The sequence below is a fragment of the Eubalaena glacialis genome, chromosome 2 (assembly GCF_028564815.1).
Source record: "Eubalaena glacialis isolate mEubGla1 chromosome 2, mEubGla1.1.hap2.+ XY, whole genome shotgun sequence".
NCBI lineage: Eukaryota > Metazoa > Chordata > Mammalia > Artiodactyla > Balaenidae > Eubalaena > Eubalaena glacialis.
The window spans coordinates 159958357-159986331 of record NC_083717.1 but is presented as its reverse complement, the minus strand read 5'-3'; the positions used below and the strand labels follow the sequence as shown (position 1 = coordinate 159986331).

Below are 27975 nucleotides of genomic sequence, written 5' to 3'. Positions count from 1 at the left end.
AAGACAAGATTTTGGTGTAGTTTGAAAGAGAGAGATTCTGACAAAAGGGGTTTACCTGCTATGCTGAAGCAGAATTATTGAGCCCCTCCATCCGCTCTGCCATCCTCAGTCTGTCAGGCGATAAAAACGGCAGTTTCTCCAAGGAGAGAGGAGATGGGGGAACCAGCCCCAAGCACCTGATAGTCCACCAGCATGTAACCGTAGAACCAGGTCAAACAGGCCCTATACTGTTTCTAACAAGACACTGAGTTGTTTTTTAGAGACAGAGCAGTCACGCAGGCGAAGCGTGCACAGAGGAGAAATTTTTGACCTCAAATAACAACCGGAACCAAAGTTTCCCACCCCGCCTGCCACACGGAACCAAAGGACCAGGACACGACCGGAACCTGAAAGCCAAACCCTTTCAGAAGCATAGGGGCCGACGTTCCGGAAGATCTTTTGCTGAAGACCCCTTTACCGTATCTTACCATAAATGGCCACGTTCCAAAGCCCTCCAGTGGAAATCTGCCCCACCAGTTCTTCTGCACACCAACCCTCCTCCTCTAAGTCATAAATGTTTGACGGAACCCCAGATCAGAGAGACAGATTTGAGTCCTGTCTCCTGTCTCCTTGCCAGTAGACCTGGAGATAAAGCTCCTTCTTTTCTCAAAAGCCGGTGCCATAGTATTGGCTTCTGTGCCCCTGGGGCAGTGAGCCCTTGTAAGGAGAGCGAGGGAGAGAGCTGGTTTAAAATGGGTCTCCTGTGGCAGAAACGGTCAGAGGCTCGAGGAACAGTAATGTTCATCCGACTTCCAAGGGGCATGTTTTTCTGAACTGTGCTGTGATCCTCACGTGCTGTTGAGAAAAGGTGAGCTTCGCACACCAGCCTTGTATTAGAGATGTTAGGGGGATGGAAAGAGAAAGCGGCCAGGGTTCATGCGTCCACACCTGGTGAACAAGACTCAAGAGAGAGGAGCGGATGTGCCTGGAGTGGAGCTCAGAGGGAGCTCACGACAACCACCTTGAAAACCGAAGCACCCACCTCCCCTTGAAGCTCAGAAGTACTGAGGAGGGAGCTGGACCTCCTGCTGGACTCAACAAGTATCTATTGATGCCTTCTATGTGCCAGGCCCTGTCTGGAGACACAGGGTAAGTAGGACAAAGTCCGTGCCCTCATTTTATTTCTCACAAACTGATTCCAGTGCCTTTGGTCTTACTATCCTCTCTTTAAAAGGTTGTCTTTCATCTAATTAACCTCACTGGCTAACTCCAGGTCACAAGCCCTCAAAGGTAAGGTCATATAAGCCAGATAGACTTCTATCAATAATGACCATTTACTGGTGCTATGTGCCAAGCATCCTGTCAGGCTCCCCATGTTATCTAAGTTAATGTAATAACCTGGGTCTATCTGACTCCACAGCCCTGTCCTGGACCATTTACCATCACTCTCAGATACTAGCATCTTTTTATTTTTCTTTAATTTAATTTTATTTATTTTTTTATACAGCAGGTTCTTATTAGTTATCCATTTAATACATATTAGTGATACTAGCATCTTAAAAGCGTAATTTACTTTCCAAAAAAAGTACTTCAGGTCCAGCCAGTAGAGGATTACTTCAGAATCCACATCTCTAAAGGAAGGACAGTTTTTAAGCATTCTTTCTCCCAGGGGAGTTTTTTGGTTATCCTTTAGATCAAGTATGGCTTAAATAGCATTACTGTTAAAATATTCTCTTTCAAATGTTAAGATATTCCCTTTCAAACTCTGGTCCCTTGTTTACCCAGGTCTCTAGAAAGTGCTTTTCGGGCTGGCATTAACCTTTAACATGTTAATACACAAGAGAGTACATCTTCAAACACAGACAATGGAATTCAATTCTTCACAGAGCCTCCTGGAGGTCAGATGAGGGTGGGGGTTAGGTTGAATATGACAAGGTCTAATAGTCTCATGCAAAATGTCCCCATGTTTATTAGGATAGAACTTAGCCCATCTCCTGGAACTGTTGCAGAGATATCCCTGGGAGAAAAAAAAATGCTAATATCTTATTCCAATTGCCAGTAGGTTCTTTAATTCAAATAAAATGCCCCCAGTGTGCTGGATGCTTTATGAGATCCATCACAGAGATTTGCTCCAGCCCTCAAGGGATTTCCATCAAGGAAAGATAAGACACATTCGGGGGCCATAGAGTGTCAGACAAATAATACAGAGGAGAAGGAGAAGGGCACTTGAACTTGTTTCCCTATGTCAGAGACCAAAGAGACTGAACCCTGATGAACGTCTCTTCTCTTTTACAGAGTCTCTTGCTGTGGGTAGAGAAAGAGAGTGGATGGAGCAGGAGTGATGCTTCCTTTCTCTTCGTGCACATGCTCATCTCAAACTCAAACCTTCAATTGTCAGCACTGACAAGGGAAGTAAAACCCACACAGGCTCTTCCAGACTTTCTTATAGCCAGTTTCCTCTTCTGCCAAAATATCTCAGGAATTTGTAAGCGAAGTCAGCTCTTTTTGAGACTGTCCCTGCTCATTCTCTGCTTTGGAGGATGTTGACTAGGAAGATGGCCATGTGTGGTAAGTCTGGATGACACTGGTTTGATCAGAGTCTGCTAGAATGAGTTGTTTTTCCTGCTTTGCTTTTCTGTATTGGAGGTGGTGGCTTCAGCTCTCATCTGGGTACCGGTTTACTTGGATATGTAGTCATGCTAGGTATATGTGTCAGTTAAGATTACTTTAGTAAGACTGCAAGTCATAGAGGACCCTTGTTAAAGAATATATCTTTTTTAAAAAGGTAAAGTTATGATATCCATACAAATATAGAATGAACACATGCCAGTGATTTTATTTAACTCATTAATTAAAGAGGGAACCAGTAAGATATTACAACCAATTCAAAGGGTAATCTAGAGAACAGAGACATATATAAGCAATCAGGAATACTAAACTGAATTGGCTTAGTAGAGCAAAACTGTGGGAGATCAGTTGCACCTCTGCCAGACAAAATTCATTTGCATGTTTATGGACAAGAATCATTTGCCTTGCTGTCAGTTCCATATAATTTACAGAGTTGTAAAATAGTTCAACAACATTGAAAATTGCAGAGACCCCATAGAATCAGACAACCTGGAAGAGTGCATTAGTCAATGCCTAACTTTCCTTTGAAGACAAGTGGTCCATTTTAAAGTCTTTCAGACTTTTTCCTTTACCCAACAGTGGCTTAAATCAGCAAGGCCTTTATTTTTCTCGTGTCCCAAGAAGCCTGGAGATAAGCAGCCCTAGGCTAGTGCAGTGTTTTTTAAGGGCAATACACCAGTCTCCTTCTATCTCCTGCTTTCCATTCTTAGTTTCATCCATGTGGTTTCAAGATGGATGCTATGCCTCCAGGCAGCTCTTTCTGAATTCCAGGCAGGAAGAAGGGGGAAGAGCCCTAATCCTTCTCCTTTTGAGACTTTCTCTTCATATTTGGAAAGGGAACACCTCCTCAGGGATCATATGGCTACCGCTAGCTGTAAGGGAGACTGGGGAGGTAAGTGCTCTGGCTTTTGCATTCTGTAGCTGAGGAAAACAAGGGAAAAGGGGTACCCAGTGGTTTGGGGGCAGCCAGTCTATATCTGCCGTACTATACCTAATCCTTTATCCATAGTTTCAAATGGTGATCCTAAAAAGAGTTTCTTCACTTAATACTATACATAAACTTTTACTTAAGACTTTAAAGACATTTAATTAGTTATATGCAGCTAATTACAAATGTAATGGTAAGACTACAAAACATTGAGCTTAAATATAAAAACTCAGCCTGCTACTGGGAGGATTATGAACCAAAGTTCCAAGTTCAAAAAATTCCTCAGGCATGCAGAGTTGTTCAGAAAGAAAGGCCCAAGAAGTTGAGCTGATACATGGAAGGAATTTTTTTCCTTCATTCTTATTTTCTTTAGGAGTGAACATTGAATTTGAAAATCTGTCAGAGGCTTTTGTGATATAGGTGGCATTCGTAGCAATGGAATATTTGAAGTGTTGTGTTTGATCCAGGAGGGTTATTCTTTTATGCTTTTTCTCTTAGATTTTCTTTTCTTTTCGAGAGGGAAACAGGCTCAGACGTGTGAGGCATGTAGGTAGTGCTCTGGAAGGCCTTACCTGTCATCTGAAGTACTTTGTCCTCCACTTTGGGAACATAAGAACTCAATCCCATTGACATGTGTCACTGCAACCTTCTACATCCAAATTTCTATTCTATAATCCTGCCTCTGCCAACTATGAGTGGGTCAGGGGTACAGAGAGTTAGATCCTCCTTGGGAACTGGTTTCAGTAGCATTAGCCTAATGTCCCCAGAATGTCCCAAATGACATTTGACATTTAGATGGGATTTTAACTATGATTTACTGAGTGTTATTATTTTGATACCTAGATATCTAACCCCACGTCTTGCAGCGTCCATTCCCACCTCACTTGGGGAAGTAGTAAGAATTGTCAAACCATGGAAGTCTAGATGTGCAGCTCCTTTCTGTCTTTAAGGCTGGACCACCATCCCTGGTTGGTGTGACCTATAGGAGAAGAAAAATTCTTTTTCTCTCTATCCATCTGTCTCAGTTCATTCAGGCTGCTGTAACAGAATACCATAGACTGGGTGGATTATAAACAACAGAAATTTATTTCTCACAGTTCTAGAAGCTGGGAAGTCCAAGACTGGGGCACCAGAAGATTCAGTGTCTGGTGATGGTCATCTTTTTGCTTTGTCCTCCCTTGGCAGAGGAGGTGGGGGAATCTTTCTAGGGTCTCTTTTATCAGGGCATTAATCCCATTCATGAGGGCTCTATTCTCATTTTCTAATCACCTCCCCAAGGCCCCACCTCCTAGTACCATCGCAATGGGGGCTAGATTTCAACATGTGAATTTTGTGGGGACACAAACATTGTCTATAGCACCATGTTAGGGTCATTGACTGGGGCCTTATAAATTAGACTGACAAAAGACTGATTAACAAGAGAAAACAAACAGTTGTTTCTAGCATCTGAATTGATTGAATACAAGTGAACACTTAGCAATGAGTAAACTCAAAGGGGTCGTTTGAACTTGGGCTTATATAGTATCTTAACAAAAGAACAGTAAATTTTTAGTAAAGTGACAAGGCAAAGGAAAAGGACTTTGAGTTTGTAGGGTGGCAAATTGTGGGAAGGCAAATATGTGGAGAAACTAACGGAAGATAAGGGCTAGTATTAGCATGGTTTGTGCGTAGATTCCTCTGGTGATTGTGTGTATATTGTCTCTGGTGATTAACTGTTGTCCCTCCTGGCTGGGACGGGGTGGGGGGGCACCTTTACAAATTCATGTCTTGCTTTTAGACAAATAGGGGGAGGACAGAGAGCTTTTCTTGGATCTGCTTCTTCTCAACGGCCTTCACTCAAGATGATCCTTATGCCGAAGTGGCATATTTAGGGGTGGCATGTTCTGCTATACTTCAGACCCATTGTGTTAGAGACCAATGGTCTCTTCTATGGAAGAGCCGTCATCTTTGTCCTTGATGCTCTTTCTGCTATGTGAGCCTCACCAGCTCCCACTTTTACTTTTCAGCTTTCTCATTTCTTCCTGTTTTTATATGGCTGTTTTCCTCGTCTCCTTTCTCCTGTGCCTTTTCTTGGCTTAGTATCAGTGTCTCAGTTTTGTTTTGTTTTTTAGCCCCTCTGCCTTTTCTGATCCTTCCCCTCGCTCTCAGTGAGAGAGCCCCTTCATTTCCTCACAGACTTCGATCAGGAGGGCAGTCTCCTCAGGAAGCAGACCCCCCCATTTCTGGGAATTCCAGCTTTTTAGCTGCAAAACCAGGGAGCTTTCTTCACTTCAAAACATCTATAGCCACAGCAGGTGGCAGAGGCCTGCAGGGGTCCAAACGCTGCAGTTCAAAGGCTGTCTGCTGATTAGCACCCTGAAGAGACCAGGGAAAATAAACCTCAGGGCTTTTAACCTTTCTTGTAGGAGTCAAAAATACAGATTTCCATTTCCATTTGGACAAATAATGTGGGGCTAGGGAACTGTGGCTCTCTGGAAAATGTCAGCACCAGTGTAGTGGTGGGAAAACGAGCTGCAGGAAGTCGCTGGGCAGCTCTCAGCGCCACAGAGCCGGGGCGGGCAGTGATGGCCAAGGGTTGCCTCCGAGGTGCCCAGGAGCAAACTGGGAGTAAACGCGTGTTTGGGGAAAATAGGAAATCCTGACCATTCTCTATCTGAATGGGGGTAATGGAAAGAGCCCTGAACCCAAACTAAGGAGATTTGGTTCTAGTCTTGGTTTTGCCTCTGATAAGACATATGATCTTATTTTCTATGATCTTTCTGGGCCTTACTTTTTAAAAACTATTAAATCTGCAGTCTCCCAGATCGTTTCCAGATCCCCAAACATGATTCTATAATATCCTAGGGGTTTCTGTTCTCAGGGAACTATAACAACAGAACCCCACTGAAGAGCAAGGATATGCTTTTTAAGACTGGCGCTCAAAATTTTTGTTTAACAGGACAGGCATTGAAAATGCAGTGCAAGCGTCACATTAAGGAGTAGCAGTGCTTGTAGCTGGCCTCAAAAAAGTTCTTTATTGTTAAGCCAGACTAGAATATCCCATGTTGTTTCTCATGTGTCCTTGGAGAGAGAGAGTCAAAGAGTTTAAATGACTTCAGAAAAGAAACTTCAAAAGACATAAGACAGTATAAGGGGCTTCATCTCATACCTTTTATTCCCCACCCCACCCCCAAATTTAAAAGCAGAAGCTCATCTCTCAGATAGCAAACTCGTGGCTGAAACAAAAATCATGAACCATCAAGAGTAGACACTTCCACATTGTCGGTCAGTTTAGGGAAAGGTCAGGGGACAAAAAGAGAGAGAGACCCTGACATTAGGACTGTGGATTGTTAAAGCAGAGAATAGATGAAAATATGGCTTTAAACCACAAGATAAGCAACAAGTTACTCTCTTTAATCCAAACATGCTACAGTTCCTGCTAACACTAGCAATAATAATTATAATTACTAGCCAAGATTTATTGAGAGCTGGTGGCCAGATAGAACATTTAAGCGCTTTCCTCATTTGACCTTCACAGTTGCCCTCTCAGGTAGGTAATATTATTATAAATGAGGAAACCAAGGCTCAGAGAAGTTATTTGCTCCATTGAGTAAGTCAAGGCATCTGTATTTGCATTCAGATCTGTAGGTGGCATTTGTAGCAATGGAATATTGGAAGCTGTGTCTGATCCAGCAGGGTTATTCTCCTCAACTGCTCTCAGCTGCTTTGCTCGGGTGTCTAATTCTTGTCAGATGCTTTGGCCTCACTCAGCACAACTACTGCCATTGCTGTTTTAACTGATAGTGCAGCATTTCACAAACGTTTCTTCTAGAACCCTGGGGTTCCACGGAAATGCACTGGGGTTCAGTGAGGGGGCACTTTGCCACTGGAGATAGCTTCTAGGTGCCTTTGTGAAGTCACTGGTTTCTCCCAACCCCCATTTTAAGTTTGTGAATAGTTTATTTTTTTCCCTTTGAGTTCAAATCTTTTTTTCTTTCCCTCTCCAAATTACATTCCCATCTTTCTAATGCAGTTAGTGTCTGTTCCAGAAAGCTAAATCTGGAAGTGTTTCTGGCTAAAGCAGAAAATTTATTATATTTGTTTAATTGTAACCCAGATAGAAGACAACATGAGGATGAGATTTTTGATACGATTCCCATCCAGCCTACATCTCTAATCCCATTGTCCTAGTTTTCTGCCTAACACTGTGTGGTTGTGCAGAGCTCCCTCAGGAGGGGCAGGGCAGGGTGGGACGAAGGTCTAGGATGATTGTCTGGGCAGGATGTGGGTATTCCTGGGTTGTTGTTTACGGCTCCATCAAGATATTCTCCCCAGTTCCTGGAAATTGAGGGTTTCAACAGCGTCTCTGTGGTTTTCTCCATTTTGAATGGAAATGTTTTTAGCAACAAAGGAGGAAGAAACATGCTCCTCTCACGTGTATTCCCTGAGTTACGTTTTGCATTTGAGTGTGCAAGTAGATGTGGTGTGTACTAGCCGGACTCTCAAGGGCAAACGTTTCAAACTCAAGTGTTCATAAGAAACAATTAGGGGACATAGCCAAACAGAAGTACCCTGGGTCAGGGAAGCTATAGGGATGGGTGAGAACTGTGGAGGGCACACGGCCCTTCTTAGGGGGCAGCCCCTACTCCGCCCCAGGTGATAATTGTCTCCTGAAATTACAGGTTCAACATAATCATATCCTTCAGTTTTTAAAGAGGAATCAAATACAGAAATATACATGAAACCTTTCATTTTTTTATGTTGGCAGTTAATTTTACAAATTAAAAAAACACTATGTAGAGGAAAATCACTACAAAGGATTAACAAAACACAGATTTGTCCCTGTAAGCTGCCATTTTGCAGTCTCTACTCTAGAATTTTATTGAGTGAAGGTAGAACCAGGATTTGGGTAAGGAGAAGAGAAAAGCATTAGACCTTTTAAAGCTTTAGCGGGCACTGGGCGACGTTCTGCAGCACCAGCCTTCTTCCAAGGTCAGAGCTACAATGGTGGATTGAATGTCCGTAGTTCTTGAGCAGAGGCTGGGGGGCCATGCCCTGGGATGTTGTAGATAGGCTTCCGCTTGAATGCGCTGACCTTTGGCTTTCTTTCAGCTTCAAAGGTCCATGATTTTATGTAACCAAGAATTAGGTGCTGTGAGAGTTAAATGGAGGGACAGGTGACTTCTGTTGTCGAAATCAAGGATCATCGTTGTTGGCGCAATTGCTCATTAAAATATCTTTAAAAAGAAGTTAAGGGAGGATTGCTGGAGACTCACCAGCCTGGAGCTCAGGTTTCTGAGAAGGAACTAATCAGAGCAAAAGAAACACAACCCAGTTGACCTAAAGATATGGCTTTTAAACTGGAACTTAAGGAATAGGAAGGATTTGGACAAAAAAAGCATGGATAGGAAAAACAGTAATCTTGGAGGAAGCAGCAGAGATGGAATATGAATACTAAGTCCAAGCAGCCTCCCGTAGTTAGATTTGATGACTTCTTTTCTTTTCTTTATATAACATACTAGTATAGCTTCTAAGGGCTTTATCAATAATAACCCCTTTAATTCTTGTGACATTGCTGTGAGGTAGTTACAACCAATAATAATAATTATACTCATTTTACAGATGAGGAAACGGAGTTTCTTATTTTAACATTTGTTAGGTTCAGATAATGGCAGGATACAAGACCGTGATCCGTGAATAGATAGAAGGCAGAACGTTTTATTACTCACAGCTCCCAAAGAGAAAAGGCTGCCACACAGAGCCACAAGAGCAACAAGGGGTTACTCGAGGGGAAAGAGTGACAGCTGGAACTGCAGGAGATGGCTAATGTGTATAACAAGCAGGTGGGGTTAGCTAGGTTTCCCAGGCTTCTTGTGGATTGGATATTTTTTCATGATTCTGCAAGTGCAAGGAAGAAGGGGCCGTCCTTTGAAGTTTGGTGTCAGGCCTCTGGCAGTTGGGGTATGTATGTTATAGCCCAGGAGTGTTAGAACCCCATAAGGGAAACAGTTGGAGTGTGGGTTTAGCAAAATGCTGCAAAAGGGGATTGAGAGCTTTTTTAGCCATGATCTCAAAACTGGGTCAAGACAGCACTTGTGAAATATTATATTATCCTGAGGCACAGAAACCCCACTAACTTCCCAAGGTCACCACTAGTAAGTAGCAGATGCAAGATTTAGCACCAGGCAGTGTGGTTCCAGAGTCCATGTGAGAAAAGGCTAGAAAAGTCAGTGCAGGATCTGCCCAAGGAGGCACTTGAAAACCAAACAAAGGTGCTTGGGCTTTCTTTGGTCAGATGACCACAACATCAGTGATAGAGGGACACAGTGAGAGGACAAGGACAAGCTTATAGAAGAATATACAGTGTGAGGAAGGGACCTTGGCTGTCATCCTTGCCAAACTGTTTGTCATCTTTTATCTCCAAACAAGTCTTTTTAACCTCTTTCTTTGGGTGGTCCCTTCTTCCACTAAGATGTGCGTGGTCTTTAGTGGTCCTTTGGGGAGAGGCTGTGGCAATGTGGATGCGATTTTTGTAGGCAAGGAGTAAAGGATCTTTACTAATTTGTCAGTATCCAATATTTAAAATTCCTGTTGAGAACATCTTGAGCATATATCTGGGCAAAGACCAATTATTGGAGGGTTGGACCTCTCCTTCTGTTTTCTTTCGTGGTCTTTCTCCCTCACTGTTTTTGAACTCAAATTGGATCCATCCACTGAAAGACTACAAATGCAAGCCTCTTTAATTCCCTCTGTCTATGCTAAACTCCCATATTCATGTTGAACAAATAAAGCATTGGGTGTTAAGGAATCATCTGTCTGTTTAGTCTTTATCTTTAAAAAACTAGCTAAGAGCTGTGAGGGAGTGAGCCGTGGAGCTGAGAGAATTCCCAGAGCAGCTCTGCTTAGGGAAGCAGTTTTATGCCTTCTGTCCTCATCACCCTGGTGTGCTGGTTAAGCATTGGAAAGCAGAGCACTCCTTGGGCCCTGAAGGACTGATTTCTGGCTCATTGCTCTTTCAGGTGTCTTTAAAAAGAAAGGGGAGGTGGGGGGTGGACTGCGGAAGATTCACCTGCTTAGCGCTCAGGTTTCTGAGGGGAAGCTCACCAGGGCTAAGGGAGCACAACCCAATTGACTCACGATCCCTGAGACCACTTGTGGCATTTGTTGTAATCGCTCTCCATGATGTGAATTATACATGAAATCTGTTTCTGTCAGGAGGGTGGCAGCTTAGATGAGCACAAAGTCTGAAGCCTCTCAAAGACAACCTGGGGTCCTTGCTTTCCCTCCAGCCATAGCTGATCGGGGCCAGCCCCACCTGAATCCTGGATGGGGTGACAATTTCTCCACAGGTTCACAAACATTTTCTTTCTACAATAATAATAACCCCCAAGATTTGCTTAAGGCTTTTTAATTCACCAAGCCTTTTGCATACTAAGTGTCATTGGAAGCTCTAACGACTTTCTAGGCAGACCCCACTCCCCACACTGAGGCTGCTCCCTCTTGCCTGTTATTCTACTTGGACCTGCCTCTAGACTTCAGCTGGCCTATTCCTCCATTCCCGGTGCCCAGCAAACACAATCTCAAGCATTTGTTTGGACTATTGTGAATTGAATCCAGCCTCATAATTCTCTCCCAGTTGTCTGCCTAGTTTAATTCATTAGAGGTAAGGCAGCCATGAGTGAAACCACGCTGATTTGTTGCTTCTGTCATGGCTACTGGCCTTCTTGCATTTTATTATTAATAAAGATCTCAAACAACAGGCCATTAAAAAACGCATGTTTCTGCGATGGTGGAGTTTGAGGATAGCTGCCCTGGGGAATTATTTGTATGTATGTTAAGGGGAAAACAATCTTCCAGCTGCCACTGAAGTTCATATAACCATGAGATTACCCTCTACCTTCCACCAGACACTTATTGAAGGCCTTCTGCAGTTTAGGAACTGTGTTAGACCCTGGGAATTTAAGATGAAGATAAGGATGCTCAGTGCCGAGTCTGGAGCAGGGTGGGCTAGGGGTGTCTAAGGAAGAGACCAAAAGGGAACCAGCCAATGGCAAGTGAGAGCAGGAGAACAAGTGAGGAGGGAGTCACAGAAAGAGGAATATAGATAGTAGTTAACTATATGTGAATCAGACCCTTCCAATGCCCAGAAATATATTACTATATGGTAGAATGGTTCAGGAAAAATAATAAAGCTACTGCCAGCCCTATATCAATATGGAATAACACAGAAAAATTTTCCCCAGTTTTATTGAGATATAAATGTCATATAACATTGTGTAAGTTTAAGGTGTACATGATGATAGGATATACATATATATTGCAAAATGATTACTACAATAAGGCTAGTTAACACATCCATCACCTTATATGGTTACTTTTTTGTGTGTGTGTGTATAAAGTAACTTTTTAAATTAACTCTCTTAGCAACTTTCAAGTATACAATACTGTATTGTTACCTATAGTTATCATGCTGTACATTAGATCCCCAAAACTTATTCCTCTTATAACTGGAAATTTGTACTCTTTGACCACCTTCACTCATCCCCCACCCTCATCCTATAAACACCAGTCTACTCTCTGTGTCTATGAGTTTTGCTTTTTTAGATTCCATATGTAAGTAAGATCATACAGTATTTGCCTTTCTCCATATGACTTATTTCATTTAGCATAGTGCATTCAGAGTTTATCCATGTTGCTGCAAATGGTGGAATTTCCTTAATTTTTATGGCTGAATAATAGTCCATTGTGTGTGTGTGTGTGTATTTATATCTCACAACTTCTTTATCCATTCACCTGTGACAAACGGTTAGGTTGTTTCCATGTCCTGACTATTGTAAATAATGCTGCAAAGAACATGGAAGTACAGCTATGTCTCTGTGAGATGATGATTTCATTTCCTTTGGATATATACCCAAAGGTGGGATTGCTGGATCATATGTAGTTCTATTTTTAATTTTTTGAGGAACCTCCTTACTATTTTCCATAGTGGCTGTACCAATTTACATTTCCACCAACAGTGCACAAGTGTTCCTTTTTCACCAGCACTTATCGCTTGTCTTTTTGATAATAGCCATTGTAACAGATGTGAGTTGATATCTCATTGTGGTTTTGATTTGCATTTCCCCAATGATTAGTAATGTTGAGCACCTTTTCATGTGCTTGCTGGCCATTTGTATATCTTCTTTGGAAATTGTCTATTTGGGTCCTTTGCCCATTTAGAATTGGGTTCTTTATATATATATATATATATATATATATTTTTTTTTTTTTTGCTTGAGTTGAATGAGTTCATTACATATTTTGGATATTAATCCCTTATCAGATATATGGTTTGCAGATATTTTCTCCCATTCTGTAGGTTGCCTTTTCATTTTGCTAATCATTTCATTTGCTGTGCAGAAGATTTTTAGTTTGATGTAGCCCTTTTGTTTATTTTTGCTTTTATTGCTTGTGCCTTTGGTGTTGTACCCAAAAATATCATTGCCAAGACCAGTGTCAAGGTCACCCCCTTGTTTTCTTCTAGGAGTTTTACAGTTTCAGGTCTTACATATTAGTCTTTAATCTATTTTAAGTTAATTTTTGTGAGTGATGTAAGACAGAGGTCTAGTTTCATTCTTTTGCATGTGGATATTAAGTTTTCTCAATACTACTTATTGAAGAGACTGTATTTTCCCCATTGAGTAGTCTTGGCTCCATTGTCAAATATTAGTCAAATGTATATGTGTGAGTTTATTTCAGGGCTCTTTTTTAAAATGCCATTTATACTATTTTGATTACTATAGCTTTGTAGTATAGTTTGAAATCAAGGAGTGTGATGCCTCCAGCTTTGTTCTTCTTTCTCAAGATTGCTTTGGTTATTTGCAGTCTTTTGTGGGTCCATAAAAATTTTATTACTGTTTTTTCTATTTATGTAAAAAATGCTATTGAAATTTTGGTGGGGATTGCATTGAATCTTTAGGTGGCTTTGGGTAGTACAGACATGCTAACAATATTAATTTTTCTGATCCATGATCATGGGATATGTTTTCATTCATTTATACTGTCTTCAATTTTTTTTTTTTTATCAGTGTCTTATAGTTTTTAATGGATAGCTCTTTCCCCTCGGTTAAATTTATTTCTAAGTATTTTATTGTTTTTGGTGCTATTGTGAATGGGATCATTTTCTTTATTTCTTTTTCAGATGGTTAATTTTTAGTATATGGAAGCACAACTGATTTTTGGATGTTGATTTTGTATCCTGAAACTTTACTGAATTTGTTTGTTAGTTTGAACAGTTTTTTGGTGGAGTCTTTAGGGTTTTCTATAGATAATATATCATCTGCAAACAGACAATTTGGATTTTTTTATTATTATTATTTTTTCTTGCCTGATTGCTCTGGCTAGGACTCTAGCCCTATGTTGAACAGGAATGGTGAGAGTCAGCACCTTTGTCTTATTCCCGATCCTAGAGGAAAAGCTTCCAACATTTCACCCTTGAATATGATGTTAGCTGTGGGCTTGTCATGTATGACTTTTATTATGTTGTGGTGTTGAGAGGTTTTTCCTTTTTTTATCATGAATAGTTGTTGATTTTTGTCAAATGCTTTTTCTGCATCTATTGAGATGATCATGTAATTTTTATTTTTCTTTCTATTAATGTGATATATTACATTTGTTGATTTGAATGTGTTGAATGATCCTTGTACTCCAGGGAAAACTTCCACTTGATGGTGCATGATCATTTTAGTGAACTGTTGAATTTGGTTTGCTAGTATTTTGTTGAGAATTTTTGCATCTATATTCACCAGAGATATTGGCCTGTAGTTTTCTTATAGTGTCATCTGGCTTTGGTAATGCTGGCTTCATAAAATGAGTTTGGGTGTACTCCCTTCTCTTTAATTTTTTGGAAGAGATTGAGAAGGATTGGCATTAATTTTTTTTTTCTTTTTTTTTTAGTGTTTGGTAGAATTCACCAGTGAAACCATCTGGTCCTGGGCTTTTCTTTGTTGGGAGATTTTAAATTATTGATTCAATCTCCTTACTTGTTATTATCTGTTCTTATTTTCTATTTCTTCAGAATTTAGTCTTGGTAGGTTGTATGTATTAGGAATTTATCCTTTTTTTTTCTAGGTTGTCCAATTTGTTGGCCTATGATTGTTCATAGTAGTCATTTGTGATTCTTTGTATTTCTGTCTTATCTGTTGTAATATCTCCTCTTTCATTTATAATTTTATTTACTGGAGTCCTCTCTCCTTTTCTTGGTTAGTCCAGCTAAAGGATTTTCAATTTTGTTTATCTTTTCAAATAACCAACTTTTAGTTTTGTTAATCTATTCTATTGTTTTCATATTCTCTATTTCATTTATTTCTGCTCTAATCTTTATTTTCTTCCTTCTGCTAATTTGGGCTTAGTTTGTTCTTCTTTTTCTAGTTCCTTGAGGCATAATTTGAGATATTTCTTTTTTTAATGTAGATATTTATCACTATAAACTTCCCTCTTAGAACTGCTTTTGCTGCTTCCCATTAAGTTTTGGTATGCTCTGTTTCCATTTTTCTGAAGATATATATTTTAAAAATTTCCCTTCTGATTTAATTGTTCAGGAGTGTGTTGTTTACTTTCCATATACTCTCCCTTTGTACAAATTGAAGGCTGAAACTTGCATTCCAGGAAAATACAAAAGACAGGGCTCAGTGTGATCGATGCCAGTTCAGAACCTTGCTAGTTTGACTATTAGGATTTCCCAGAGCTGTGGAATCAAAAGGAAAGCAGACTATGCTTATTCTATGATATAAGCATAGTATTTCTGTAGAGAATTAAAGTTTTGGGCTATTTATCTGCACTGACATCTTCCTCATGCAGTAGATGTTCCCTGGTTTCAGTGTGTGTCATTATAAATGTGTTAGGAAAGAACTGTTCTGATTTCAGGATGATCTGGACGTAGTGGGATGATATGCTGAGACCATAACCAAGGTCAAATTGAAGTAGCTTTTTGAGTTAATATTGTTAGAAATGGATTTTTCTAACTAAAATATAGCTTAATAATTTTCTAGAGGGGTACATGAATGGTTTCTTGATACGATACCATTTTCTGTCTCTTAATCTCATTCTTTCTCTTAAAAAATTTTTGTCTTTTTCCTGCTCTAATATAAATATTTGTTTTATATAAAAAATTTGGAAAATACAGAAAAATAGAAAGAAAAATTCTCCATAATTCTTATACCTAGAATATATCTTGACATATTTCATATTTCCTTTTTTTTTTTAATTACAAGATGCTCATTCCTTTTATTGTTTGTTTGTTTATTTATTTATTTATTTATTTTTGGCTGCATTGGGTCTTCGTTGCTGCGTGCAGGCTTTCTCTAGTTGTAGCGAGTGGGGGCTACTCTTCGTTGCAGTGCACAGGCTTCTTATTGTTGTGGCTTCTCTTGTTGCGGAGCACGGGCTCTAGGTGCGCAGGCTTCAGTATTTGTGGCACACGGGCTCAGTAGTTATGGCTCGTGGGCTCTAGAGTGCAGGCTCAGTAGTTGTGGTGCACAGGCTTAGTTGCTCCACAGCATGTGGGATCTACCTGGACAAGGGCTCGCACCCATGTCCCCTGCATTGGCAGGTGGATTCTTAACCACTGTGCCACGAGGGAAGTCCCTGGCATATTTCCTTTTAATCTTTTTTGGATGTATTTTCTTCAGTGTTGCTATGATCATACGTCATATCCAAAATGGTATATACCTCTTTGGGGAAAATATCTGATTTTAAAATCATAAAAGTAAAACATGTTCTTTGTAGAAAAATTGAAAATACAAAAAATTATAAAACGTTTCAGATTCTGGCAACATGGCAGAGTAGATGTTCAGAGAAACCCTTACCAGTGCAGAGATAAGAGAGGGGTTTGAACAGATGGAATGTCAAAGAACACTCCCTCTCAATAAAGCTGAGACTCCCTGGAAGGCAGTATACTTCGGGTAGAGGCAAAGCTAGGAAAAAACCTGCCCTGTTGGTGGGCCAGGTTGAAGGGCAAAGAAAAATCTCTCCCTATGAATTCCTAAGCCATAGCTTATACTTGAAAAGATTTTGGGCTGGAATTCATGCTATTGTTTGACCTACAAAACCCCAATTTGAAAATTTAACTTAAAGTGGTTCTGGATTAGTTGTGTCCTCACATACTTGGCAGGAGCAAATGTAAATTATCTTAGACAAGACTTGCTTTACACTCAGACCTCAATGAATTCCACAGATAAAGTTCCAAGGAATATGAGCTTACAGGTATAAATCACTGAACCCATGACAAAACAAGATGCGAAGGAGAGTCAGCAGAAACCAACAACCATCAAATTAGACCATCAAATGTTGCATATGTTAAAATTATCAGTGATAGAATATTTTTAAAAAGTATGTTCAATGTTTAAAGAAATTAAAGAGAGGTCACTGAAAGTATATGAAGGAGCAATATATTCTCAGATCTGTAAAAGAAACAAACAGAATTTCTAGAAATAAAAAATATAATGATGAAAATTAGAAAACTAATGGATTGATTAAATAGCAGATTTGATACAGTTGAGGAGAGATTTAGCAAGTTGGAAGATAGATTTAAATAAATTTCCTAGAATTTCTTGTAGGGAGACATGAAGATGTCAAATATAAAAATTAAGGGACATGGATAATAGAAAGAGAAGCTCCAATATATGTTTAATCAGAGCCCCAGAAGGAAGATAGGAATTTAGTTTGAAACCCCTCCATAGATAGATATGAAAGAATGATAGGAGGAGGGACAACATTAGAAAGTATATTAATACAATAAACTTCCATATATTGAACTCTTTATTCAAAAGACAAAGCTTGTCACACTGAATTAAAAAAAAAATCCACCCAACAACTGTTTACATGAAACACACCTAAAACATAAGAACACAGAATGGTTGATAGTAAAGGCATGAGAAAAAAATGTAGGCAGACAGATGGTCACCAAAAGAAAATTGGCATAGCTATGCATATTATTGTCAGATAAAATAAGCTTTAAGACAAAAGGGCTTTACTAGAGATGAAGAAGGGTCTAAGTATTAGTTAAAGTTTAAGAGGAAGATACAACAATTTTAATCTGGAATGCACCTAATTACAGATTGGTGATAAAACACCAAGGAGAAATAGACAGAGCTGTAATCAAAGTATGAGATTTTAATACACCTCTCAATATTTGATCAAGCAGATAAAAAAGGAAATCAGTATAAACACAGAGGATTTGAACAATACAAACAGCAAGCCTGTTCTAATGGGCACATAAAGCACTTCACCCATCAAACAGCAAATATATATTTGTATTAAATTCTCATGGAACATTTATAAAAATTGATTCTAGGTAGTTAAGCAAGCAAGTCTTTACAAATTTAATGATTGGGTATTATTCAGATCGTATTTAATGACTGCAATGCTAACAAGTTCGGAAATTAAACGCCAAAAAGATAACTTAAGAAAACTCACATTTGTATACTGTAACACTTATTTCTAAATAATCCAAATGTCAGAAATAATGGGTATTGAAAAATATGTGCTAAAGCAAAAAGCAGTAACTATATTGAGTGCTAGCCAAATTGTTATTAAAGACTTGCATACATGAACAGATGTACAGATGTATATGTACCTGAGATACAATCAGGAAAATGACTTCCCAAGGATATGTAGGAAAGACTTTTATTCATGATGGGAGAAAGTAATTAGGTTATTTACCAAATTAGTGGATTGGCAACTTCACAGGGTGTGTGGTCTTAGTCTGTTTGGCCAGTCTTTGTATTTAGATCTTAAAGACAGAGTTTATACTCAGATTAGTACTTATATATAATACTATTAGTGCTATTTAATACTGCATGGCTTCTTGTTTGGGAATTATTGGAAAATTTAGATCAGGAATAGACTGTGACAGATTGTGTTTGTTGTAAACTGCTAACAATATACAGATTGTAGGTATTGCTTACGGGACTGTTTTGCACTTAGAACCGAACAACAAAGAAATAAATACTACGTATTAAGACATGTGGTAGTTAGTGGTACTCAGAGGGAAATTTATAGTCTAGAATGTATGTGGTACTTAAAGGGAAATTTATAGCTTATTATGCTTGTATTAGAAAAGAGCACTGAAAATAAATAAGCTTAGCATCCAAATTATGAAGTTAAAAGGAATAGAATAAACTTCCAAAAACATAGAAGAAAGAAAATAAGCAACAAGAGACAAAAATTAATGACCTAGGGAAAAAAGTTACAGTAAAGGTATCAAAACTAAAAGGTTTTTTTTTTTTTTTTAAAGCATTAGGAAACCGACAAATCTCTGGCAGAATTACTTAAGGGAAAAAAAGGTAGAAGCCACAAAGAAATAACGTCAAGAATGAAGCAGAGGAGAAAACTACTGATGCAGGCAAATTTAAGAATCTTACAAAGGAATATTACAAATAGCTTAATGGCAGTGAACCCGAAAGTATGAGAAATGTTCAAATTCATAGAAATTGTAAATTATTATAAAGTATAAAATAGAGATAAAGCAGCCAAAATTCTACCACCCTTTCTTGCCTGTCTTACCCATTGCTCCATTCTTCTCATATAATAGTATTTGTTTAAATGAAAAATTAAATTCACATATAGTAATTGTCAACATTTTGGGGTATTTATATATATATATATATATATATATATAAAATATAATTCACTTGTATAGTGGTTTTAAGTGTCAATTACACAGATACCTTCATAGATACTAGATGATAAATGATAAAAGAAAAAGTGTAATGACAGACAGCATCTGGCTTGTTATTCTTTACCACTTAAAAAAGCTGTATGAGTTTTAAAGCAGCTAATATTATCTCAATTTCCTTGGTAATGAAATGAACAATATGTTCTTCCTATAGCTAAGCTTTTGTGGAGAAAAGAGAAAAGAGATTTTTCTAGCAGTTCTCCTGGGGCAGCATCCTATCCACATGGAGTTTGATCATTATTAGCAAGGACTGAAACAGCATTATTATTATTTTATGATGTTATTAGACAAAATTAGCAATCACTGGGGAGTAAGGAATATGGCTCATACCCAATTTCCTGAAACTAGAAGGTGTGGAAACAAAAAGGGAAAAATAATGAGAAACGTGGTAAAGAAAGCTGTCCTCTGACCATAGACCTCATCTGAAAGCATACAGTACAACTCTTTAGTCTAAACTGTGTGAAGATGAATCCTTTGTTATCACACTTTTTATCTTCCCTTGGATGAAATAATTTTTCAAAAGTTTTTTTTTAAAGGATACATGGGTGGTATATTTTTTTAGTGCTTGTGTATCTGGAAATGTCTTTTTGTTGTCTTCCCAAGTAAAAGACATCCTATCCAAGTTGAAAATTCTTGAGGACCTTACCCTCATTCTCATAAACTAGTATTAAGTATTTTTCTGGGTACATGTGTATATATGTAAAAGTATAGAGAAAATTCTGAAAGAGTGCATACCACATTTTCAACAGTAGTTATCGCTTAAGTAAGGAATAGGTATTTTGAGTGTGTGCGCATGCGTGTGTGTGCTTGTTCGAGTGTGTTTGTGTGTGTGTGTGTGTATGTGTGTGGTGTTGGGGGTGGGTAGTGGTCAAAGACTCTGTTAATGTCAACTGTAGGATTTTAATTTTTCTAAGCAAGGAGGGTGTGAAGCATTCCAAGTAAATTTAAAACTTAAAGCAATCTCTTGGATCATAACATTTTTCCTTCAAGATTCTGTAGACATTGTTTTATTGCTTCTAGCACTTAATTCAATAAATTTCTTCAACAATTTTTGAATGCCAACTATGCATCATTGTACAGGAGACACTTTAATGAGCAAAAATGGACTTCATGGAGCTTACAGCAAACTGGAAGAGAGAGACACTAATCAAATAATCATACAAACAAACAGAAACTAACTGTGGTAAGGACTCTGAAAGGGAGACACATGATCTTTATGAGAGCGTGTAACAGGGCAACTTACCTGGTCAGGAGGTCAGAGAGGAGCCCCTGAAGTGTGACTGTGAAGCAGAGAGAGAAGAGCACTTCAGGGAGAGGGAGCTGGGTATGTAAATTCCTGTGGTGGGAGCTAAGCACAGCGCCTGTGAGGAGCCTAGGAAAATTGATGTATCTGGAGAGAAGCAAGTGGACCTGGAGAGGTAGGTAGGAGCCAGTCCATGGACCGCCTTATAAACCAAGCCAAGGATTTGACTTTTGTCCTGAGAGCCATGGGAAGCAACTGAAGGGCATAAATATGGGAGTGATCTATCAGATCTGTACTACAGAGAGGTCACTCTGACTACTCTGTGGAGAATTGAATGCAGAGAAGCTAGGGTGAAAATAGGAAGACCAAAGAGGAGTCAGTGGCAGTAGCTTGGGATCCAGATAACGACTGCACGGACTAGAGAGAGTGTCTGTAGAGATGGCGAGGAGGGTATATTTGAAAGACATTTGGGAGATAATATCTACAGGATCCCATGATCAATTGGATATCAGGGGTGAGGGAGAGTAATATGTCAAAGACAACTCCTAGTTTCTGGCTAAAGTGACTGGCACATCCATGGAGATTTCATAGGAAGAGAACCAGGTTTGGAAAGAATATAAGTTTCATTTTTGATGGGTTGAATTCAATAATCATTTGAAATGTTTAAGTGGAGATGTTGAGTAGACAATGGTTCTGCAGATTCAAGACCAAGGAGAGGTCCAAACTGTAGATTTGATTCTGTGAGTCAGGCTACAGAATCCTGGGTTTAGTGGAAAGTGAGACCCCAGTACTTCCTAGAGCATAAGGCTCTGTACTTAGACTAGACTGGAGACAGATAGGACCCAGAAATCAGAAAAGCCTCCTACACGTAGTGTGTCTACCCTGCTGTTTCTACCAAGAATGTCCCCTTGTCTGCTTTTGATGTATCCTCAGCCAGAAAACCCGTCTTCATGTTCTGTTAGGGAAGCAACCCAGGCCCATCTAGAGAGAACCAATCCCTTGGGCCATTAACTAACTTCACTCTGTTCCTTTATCATCATCTCCACTGCTCACATCATTTTGGAAATGCTTCACTTTTGCTATAGATGGGGCTGACCAAGAGAATAGGGAGGACCACCTGAATTACTCAGTCTGGGAGCCCAGGGAAGGTGATTTGAGCAAGGCCTGTGATAGGGTGGCTGCATTACAAGACCAAGCTGACCAGACTTGCAGCTAAGTTGCTGACCCAGATCCTTTACTTCACTTGGGTGTGATAGCCTTGGATTCCTTAGGGAGGAAACCACATCTCTGGGAAGAGAGTAAAATATGAGTTCATGACTTATCATCTGGGTTGATGTCTCTCGTGACCAGGAGACAGCCAGTTTGTAGTGTGACATTGGGCAGTCCCCCTGTGTATTATGTGGGCCAGGACCAGCTCATTTGAGTGGCTGTAACACTGGATCTGTGGTTGGTGAAGGGGAAGCTGCCTGGAAGTGCCTATTACTGCCTCTGTCTCCAGTGCCATCTTGATTAGCACTAAGAGGTGCTCTCTTTTAGGGGGATTAGAGAATCCATACTGAATGAACTGTTAGAAACATAAGACGTTGGGTCTGGACATTAATAAATGCTGACATGAATGAACACTTATATTTCTTATCTCAGATCCTCACTCTTCTTTGCAATCCAGCTACCCCAGCTGCTGGCAGTGTTGTCATTAGCTGGAGGCTGACAGCACCCCTGGAACTGAGCTTATTAAGAATAAATGAACCCTAGGTTCAGACCCCTTAGGGGTTTGGCTTTCTGAAGCTAGGCACAAATAAAAACTCAGCTGCTTAGGCTTTGCATTATTACATTTTCTGGGTTATGTTGGTCTCTAGGGAATCTGCTTGATGCATTTCTAAGTTGTTTGTTTTGTTTTTAACAGAGAAGATCAGATTTTAAACAACCTTCAATTAACAACGATGCCCCCTTTAAAATAGGAGTTCTGGGAAGCAAGTTAACTATTTTAAAATGCCCCTTTCTCAGTCAAGGCTCTCCAAGCCTTGCCCTTCCTGGCTGCTGACTTAAGTGTGCAGCCACAACTTTTTGCTCTGGTTAGCATTTGTTGGGTCCAGCACCGCTATAGGCTAGGAAATGGTTTCTAATTTTCCTGCTGCCTCATCAGCAAAATTGACAGCTAAATTCCAATTGCTGAGGCTTTATTACTTTTGAAGATGTGAGAGGCAGAAAAGAGCACAGCTGGGTCCCCCATCCCAGGTGGAGCATTTAGGACTGGCAGATAGAGGCAGCTTTTGACTGTTAACTGAGGACAATTTAATCTGGAGGCAATTGCGGGGAGATGAAATTTGAAACCCCCTGATGTTGGTTTCTGTGAATAACTGCCCTTTCAGGAGTACACATCAGGGTTCAGCACTTCCTCAGTTAAGTGTGATCTAAAAGCCCCAGGGAAAAAGAGTTAAGAAGCTCAGCTGTTGAGGTGAGGCAGATGACTGGCTTGTTGAGGTTGGACAATTCATCCACCTGTGTATTTGCATATCTCCCACTTTCTTGGAAATGCCACATCCAAGAGGCATTAGAGCTCAGCCTGAGAAAAAGGTGGCTTAGGCACGGTGGAATGAATTGTGTGAGTTTTCGTTATGTGTAGCTGTGAGGGCAGAGTAGGCCAGCTAAAGGCTTTCTAGGCTGGGGTCTTTGTTGAATTCTTGGGTAATTATTTTGTGGCCACATGTTCACATGTTTCTATTTTCTAAAATAAATGTTTACTTCCAAAAAGATTCCTATTACAGTACAACAGCACTTTCCCAGGAAGCACTTGCCCAACAGTCCTTTCCTTTCCACATGGATCTTTGCTCAAGATGGTAATTTACCGAAAGAGTGTAATTATGCAATTGAAAAGTCTTTAAATGCAATTGTGAGGGAAATGCCATGGAGCGGTTCAAAATAGGCCAGGTGTGAGTGTAAGTTAATGAGACTGATGTTTACATTTCTATAAAGGTGTACAAAACAAAAGCAAGATTCTGAACTCTGACTTCCATCTTCCCCAGGTTAGTTTAGGGTAATTAAGGCAGAACCCTGGACACCTGTTGCTAGAGCATTGTTCTTTCTGTTCTGTGTTGCAGACTCTCATCAAGGGTCCCCATTGCTTCTTGTTTATTTGTTTATCATCTAAGGAGGAGAGATCTCTCCTCACCTGAGGCTTGTTGATGGAGAGGACAGTTTTCTTCTTGGATCCTCTCACTGAGCATGTGGTTGCTTTTAGAATCCTCTCAACTCCTGAACTGAAGGGTTAGTTGTGGTACAAAATTTCCCAACTAAATTTTGCAGTTTTTTGTTCTTGTATTTTCCTAAGTATTTCCCAAGAAAAGGGTAGATAAGGTTACCAACTTTCTGCTATTTTACCCAGAAACATTTCCTCCATTCTTCTAATAGCAATTCTTTCTCTCATTCTGTGGCTGCTTTGAAAAAGGAGCTAGTATGGGCCTAAAAATCATCTAAGTTTCTTACGAGAATCTTAGGCATTAGAAGTTGACATGGGCATTTGACAACACTGGCATTTCTGACATGTGGGTTAAACTAGAATGTATACATTTCAGATGACTGTTACTTATTTTTCTTCAAACCAGTAACTTTAGGACTCCACAAGCTTATTCCAGCTGTGATGCCATTGCTCAAAATGTCCACATATCCCCTTTTCTGGAATTGTCCCCCAAACAGGCTGGCAAATCATATAACACACAGTCTCACCTTTTTATAAAAAATCAAAACCAGTATTGCATAGCTAGGTCACCTCCACTAACCTTTATCTATCAAATTGGATTCCAAACAACTTCTGTTTCTCAAAATCAAATCCATAAAGGGGATGAATATTTATCAGCCACTATTAATGGAATTCTAAAGAAAATGCCATCGGCTATGAAAACAATTCCTAAAATGAAGCTCCGTGAATTTTTAAAATGGCAGTAGTATCTGACTAGTATAGAAACTCCAAGAAGACTTCTTTGGAACAAATAATTCTTGTTATGTGTGAGTTCTGATAAGTTGGTTAAAAGGAGAATCTCATTTGGTCTGGGAAGCGTGATGAGTTGGTTTAAAAAGATTGTCTCATTTGATTTGGAATATGAGATAAATGGGTCCCAGCCTTGCCAGTAAACATGGGCAAAGGGCTTAGCATCTCTAGATTTCTGATTCTTCACATTTAAAATGAAGGATTTAGATTAGAAAATCTCCAAGGACTCTTTTAGCTTCAATATTGTACAACCCATTCTTCAAACATTTATTGGGCAACTACTGTAAGTGTTAGATACTGTTCTAGAAAAAATGATACAAAATCCTTGTCCTAAAAGATGTCAAAATCTAGCTAAGAATATAGATGATATACAATTTTTATGTCATCAATATCATCATATGATATGCTCTGTTATATATTATATTTTACAACTTAATATGATATTTGTTGCTGGCTACTTGTTCAGCAAGTATTTTTACTTTGTTCCTGGCAACTCTTTTCTCAGACTCCCTTGTAATTAGATGTGGCCAAGTGACTGGAGTTTGACTAGTCAGATGTGAGCAGATGTGACATATGCCACTTCTAGGCCTGGTCGATGAAACCCTCCCATGTGTGAGCCTTCTCTCTCTTTCTGCATTTATCGTCTGAATAGAGAGAATGCCACAGAGCCAGAGGAGTATGGAGCCTCAAGATGGAAAGGGCCTGGATCCCTGAATGACTGTGTGAAACATAGGGCTCCCCCATACTTCCTGCCAACCTGCATTGGACTGTGACATGAGGGAGAAATAGCATTTATTGTGTTAATCCACTCTGATTTTGGGATACATGGTTACAATGGTTAGGTTACCATGCCCAATGTATTTACCATATGAAGGAAGAGGCCTCAAGTCCTTAGCTGATTGTGGTGAAGGCATATATATATATATGTGTGTGTTACCTATACCTTAGGGATATTTATCCTTAGGCCTTTACAAATAATAATTTATTTAGTTCTCTCATAATAACTTGAGGTTGTAGGTACTATCATCTCCCTTTTACAGGTGAGAAAACTGAAGTGATTTGCCTGAAGTTATTTGCCTAGGAGGCAGCAGAGTAGTATTCGAGGTCAGATCTGGCTACTCGAAAGTGAATGCTATTATCCACTATGATACAGGGAGTTCACCGACTTGAATTAAACCTTTAAAACTCTGATTTTTATAACTTATTTTCATCTTACATAAATATTTAATCAAAATTGCCTTCTTGTTGCTCTATGCTTAAGTGAATCTCCTAAATTAATTTTAAAAACTTAGATGATAATGTTCAACTTCCAGTGATGGCAAACTAGCTTGTGGCAGAGAAAACATGGATTAAAAACAAAACAAAACTTGGTTTCAGAAGCATTGGAGAGCTTCAAAGCAGCTAGGACAGGAGGGCCGCAATCCTGGAGAGAAGGGAAACTCTTTGAGGAAAGCCCGACAATCTGTGCTATTTTCCAAATGAGACATTTGCCAATTTATAAGTGGCCTGGGAAGAGGGGCAGAAAGTAAGAGAAAAGACACCTGCTAAGAAGGAAAGAAGCTGAGCAGAGTTTTCAGCAGTGCTATGGTGCTTAGGAGATGATAATTGGCCTTCAAGACTACCGAGTAAGCTTGGACTTGAAGGTGCTACTGCAAAGGGAAGTGCAGAGACATGAGCCTAACAGTCTGAGTTGCTTCTCTTTGATGTGTTTGCAAAGTAGTAAGTGGCACTGGCCCAGAAAGAAGCAAATCAGGAAACAGCAGCCGAGGGCAAGACTAAATGGGCTCCAACTGGACCTCACCATCCCACAGATAACAACAGCAATCTTTTAGGAGGGCAAGTCTGGAGGGGAGATAAAACCTGCAAGAAGGGACCAATAAGGGGGAGATCCCTATTCTTGTGACTTAGTCTGAGGGCAGGCCAAAGTTTGGTACTATCTGAGGTGACAAAAACTCTGGTGAAAGACCTTTAGGACCTGTCTTTCTGTCCTAAAGAATCAGAGGACAGATTACCACAGTGACTGGAAAGTGAAATTATAATCCTGGAAAGGAGAGAGTCAGAGCCCCAAGTTCTCTTTATAAACTCTGCCCAAGTTTCTGGCTGACCCCTGAACCATACATGCCTGGGACATACTCCAAGTACCTCGAGGAAGGCCAGAAGATCAGAAGTGAGATTTGAGCTGTTATGCAAGAGACAGAGTTTACAATTTGAGCAAGTCAAATTAACTGACCACTAAAAGAAAGCATCACCATTCTTTGGAGGGATGTAAATAAATCTTGTCTCTACAACATAGCATTGATAAGATCCACGATTCAATTCAACTTGACATATGAAAACCAAGAAAATGTGCCCCAGTCTTAAGAGAAAAGACAGTAAACTTAGACCAACACTGAGAAATTTAGGATCAACCCATGGAATTAGCTCACAAGATTTAAAGATAGACATTATGAGTATGCTCAGTGAAGGAAAATAAGCTTGTAATAAATGAAAAGAGAGAAATCTCAACAGAGAAATACTATAGAAAATAAACTACAAAATTCTAGAATTGAAAAGTACAGTATCTGAAGTTAAAAATTCACTGAATGGGCTTCACTGAAAACATGGAAATGAGAGAGAAAAGAGTCAGTGAATGTGAGGATATATCAATAGAAGTTATTCAATATGAAGAAGAGAGAGAAAAAAGTTTGAAAAATATAAACAGAATCACAGACAACTGAGGGACAATAACAAAAATGGTAACATCTAAATGAGTAGAATCCCAAAGAGAGAAGAGACTTAGGCATAATAAGTATTTAAAGATAGAATGGCTGAATATTTCCCAAATTTATTGAAAGACATAAATTGAGAGACTCAAGAATCTCAGTGAACACCACACAAAATAAATGCCAAAAAGCTTTGCCTATGTGCATCAAAGGCAAATCGCTGACACCAAAGCTAAAGAGAAAATATTGAAAGCAGCCAGAGAAAAATGACATATTACATGAGAAAAAAAATGATTTGAATTATCATTCACTTCTCATCAGAAATGTTAGAGGCCAAAAGATAGTGGAATAATATCTTTTTAAAAGCTTTTTATTTTAAAGTAACTTTAGAAAATACAGAGAAGTCACAAAAATAGTACAGAGAATTTCTGTCTACCTTTCACCCAGCTTCCCCTAATGTTATCAGTGTACATAAGCATTGATAATTACCAAAGACTAGAAATTAACATTGGTACAATTCTATTAACTAAATTACAGACCTTACTAAAATTTCACTAGTTTTTCTACTAATGTTCTTTTTTTTTCTGTTGCAGGATCCAACTGAGAATCCCACATTGTATTTATTTGTTATGTTTCCTCTCCAACATCTGTGACAATTCTTTGGTCTCTCCTTGTCTTTTATTACCTGCATACTTTTGAAGGTTATTTGTCAGATATTTTGTGGAATGTCTCTTAGTTTGGGGTTGTCTGAAGCTTTCTGGTGATTAGAATTAGTATTTTTGGTAAGAATATCACAGAAGTGATGTTGTATTCTTC

The 27975-nt window shown here is 39.2% G+C and overlaps 1 long non-coding RNA gene across 1 annotated transcript; it reads left to right on the top strand.

The window, feature by feature from the left end:
* Window positions 1-339: 339 nt before the first annotated feature.
* LOC133085557 (uncharacterized) lies at window positions 340-27912 on the top strand. Its single transcript, XR_009699566.1, has 3 exons — window positions 340-1128; window positions 2275-2547; window positions 27753-27912. It is a non-coding gene; the product is annotated as an uncharacterized LOC133085557 (long non-coding RNA).
* Window positions 27913-27975: the final 63 nt, after the last annotated feature.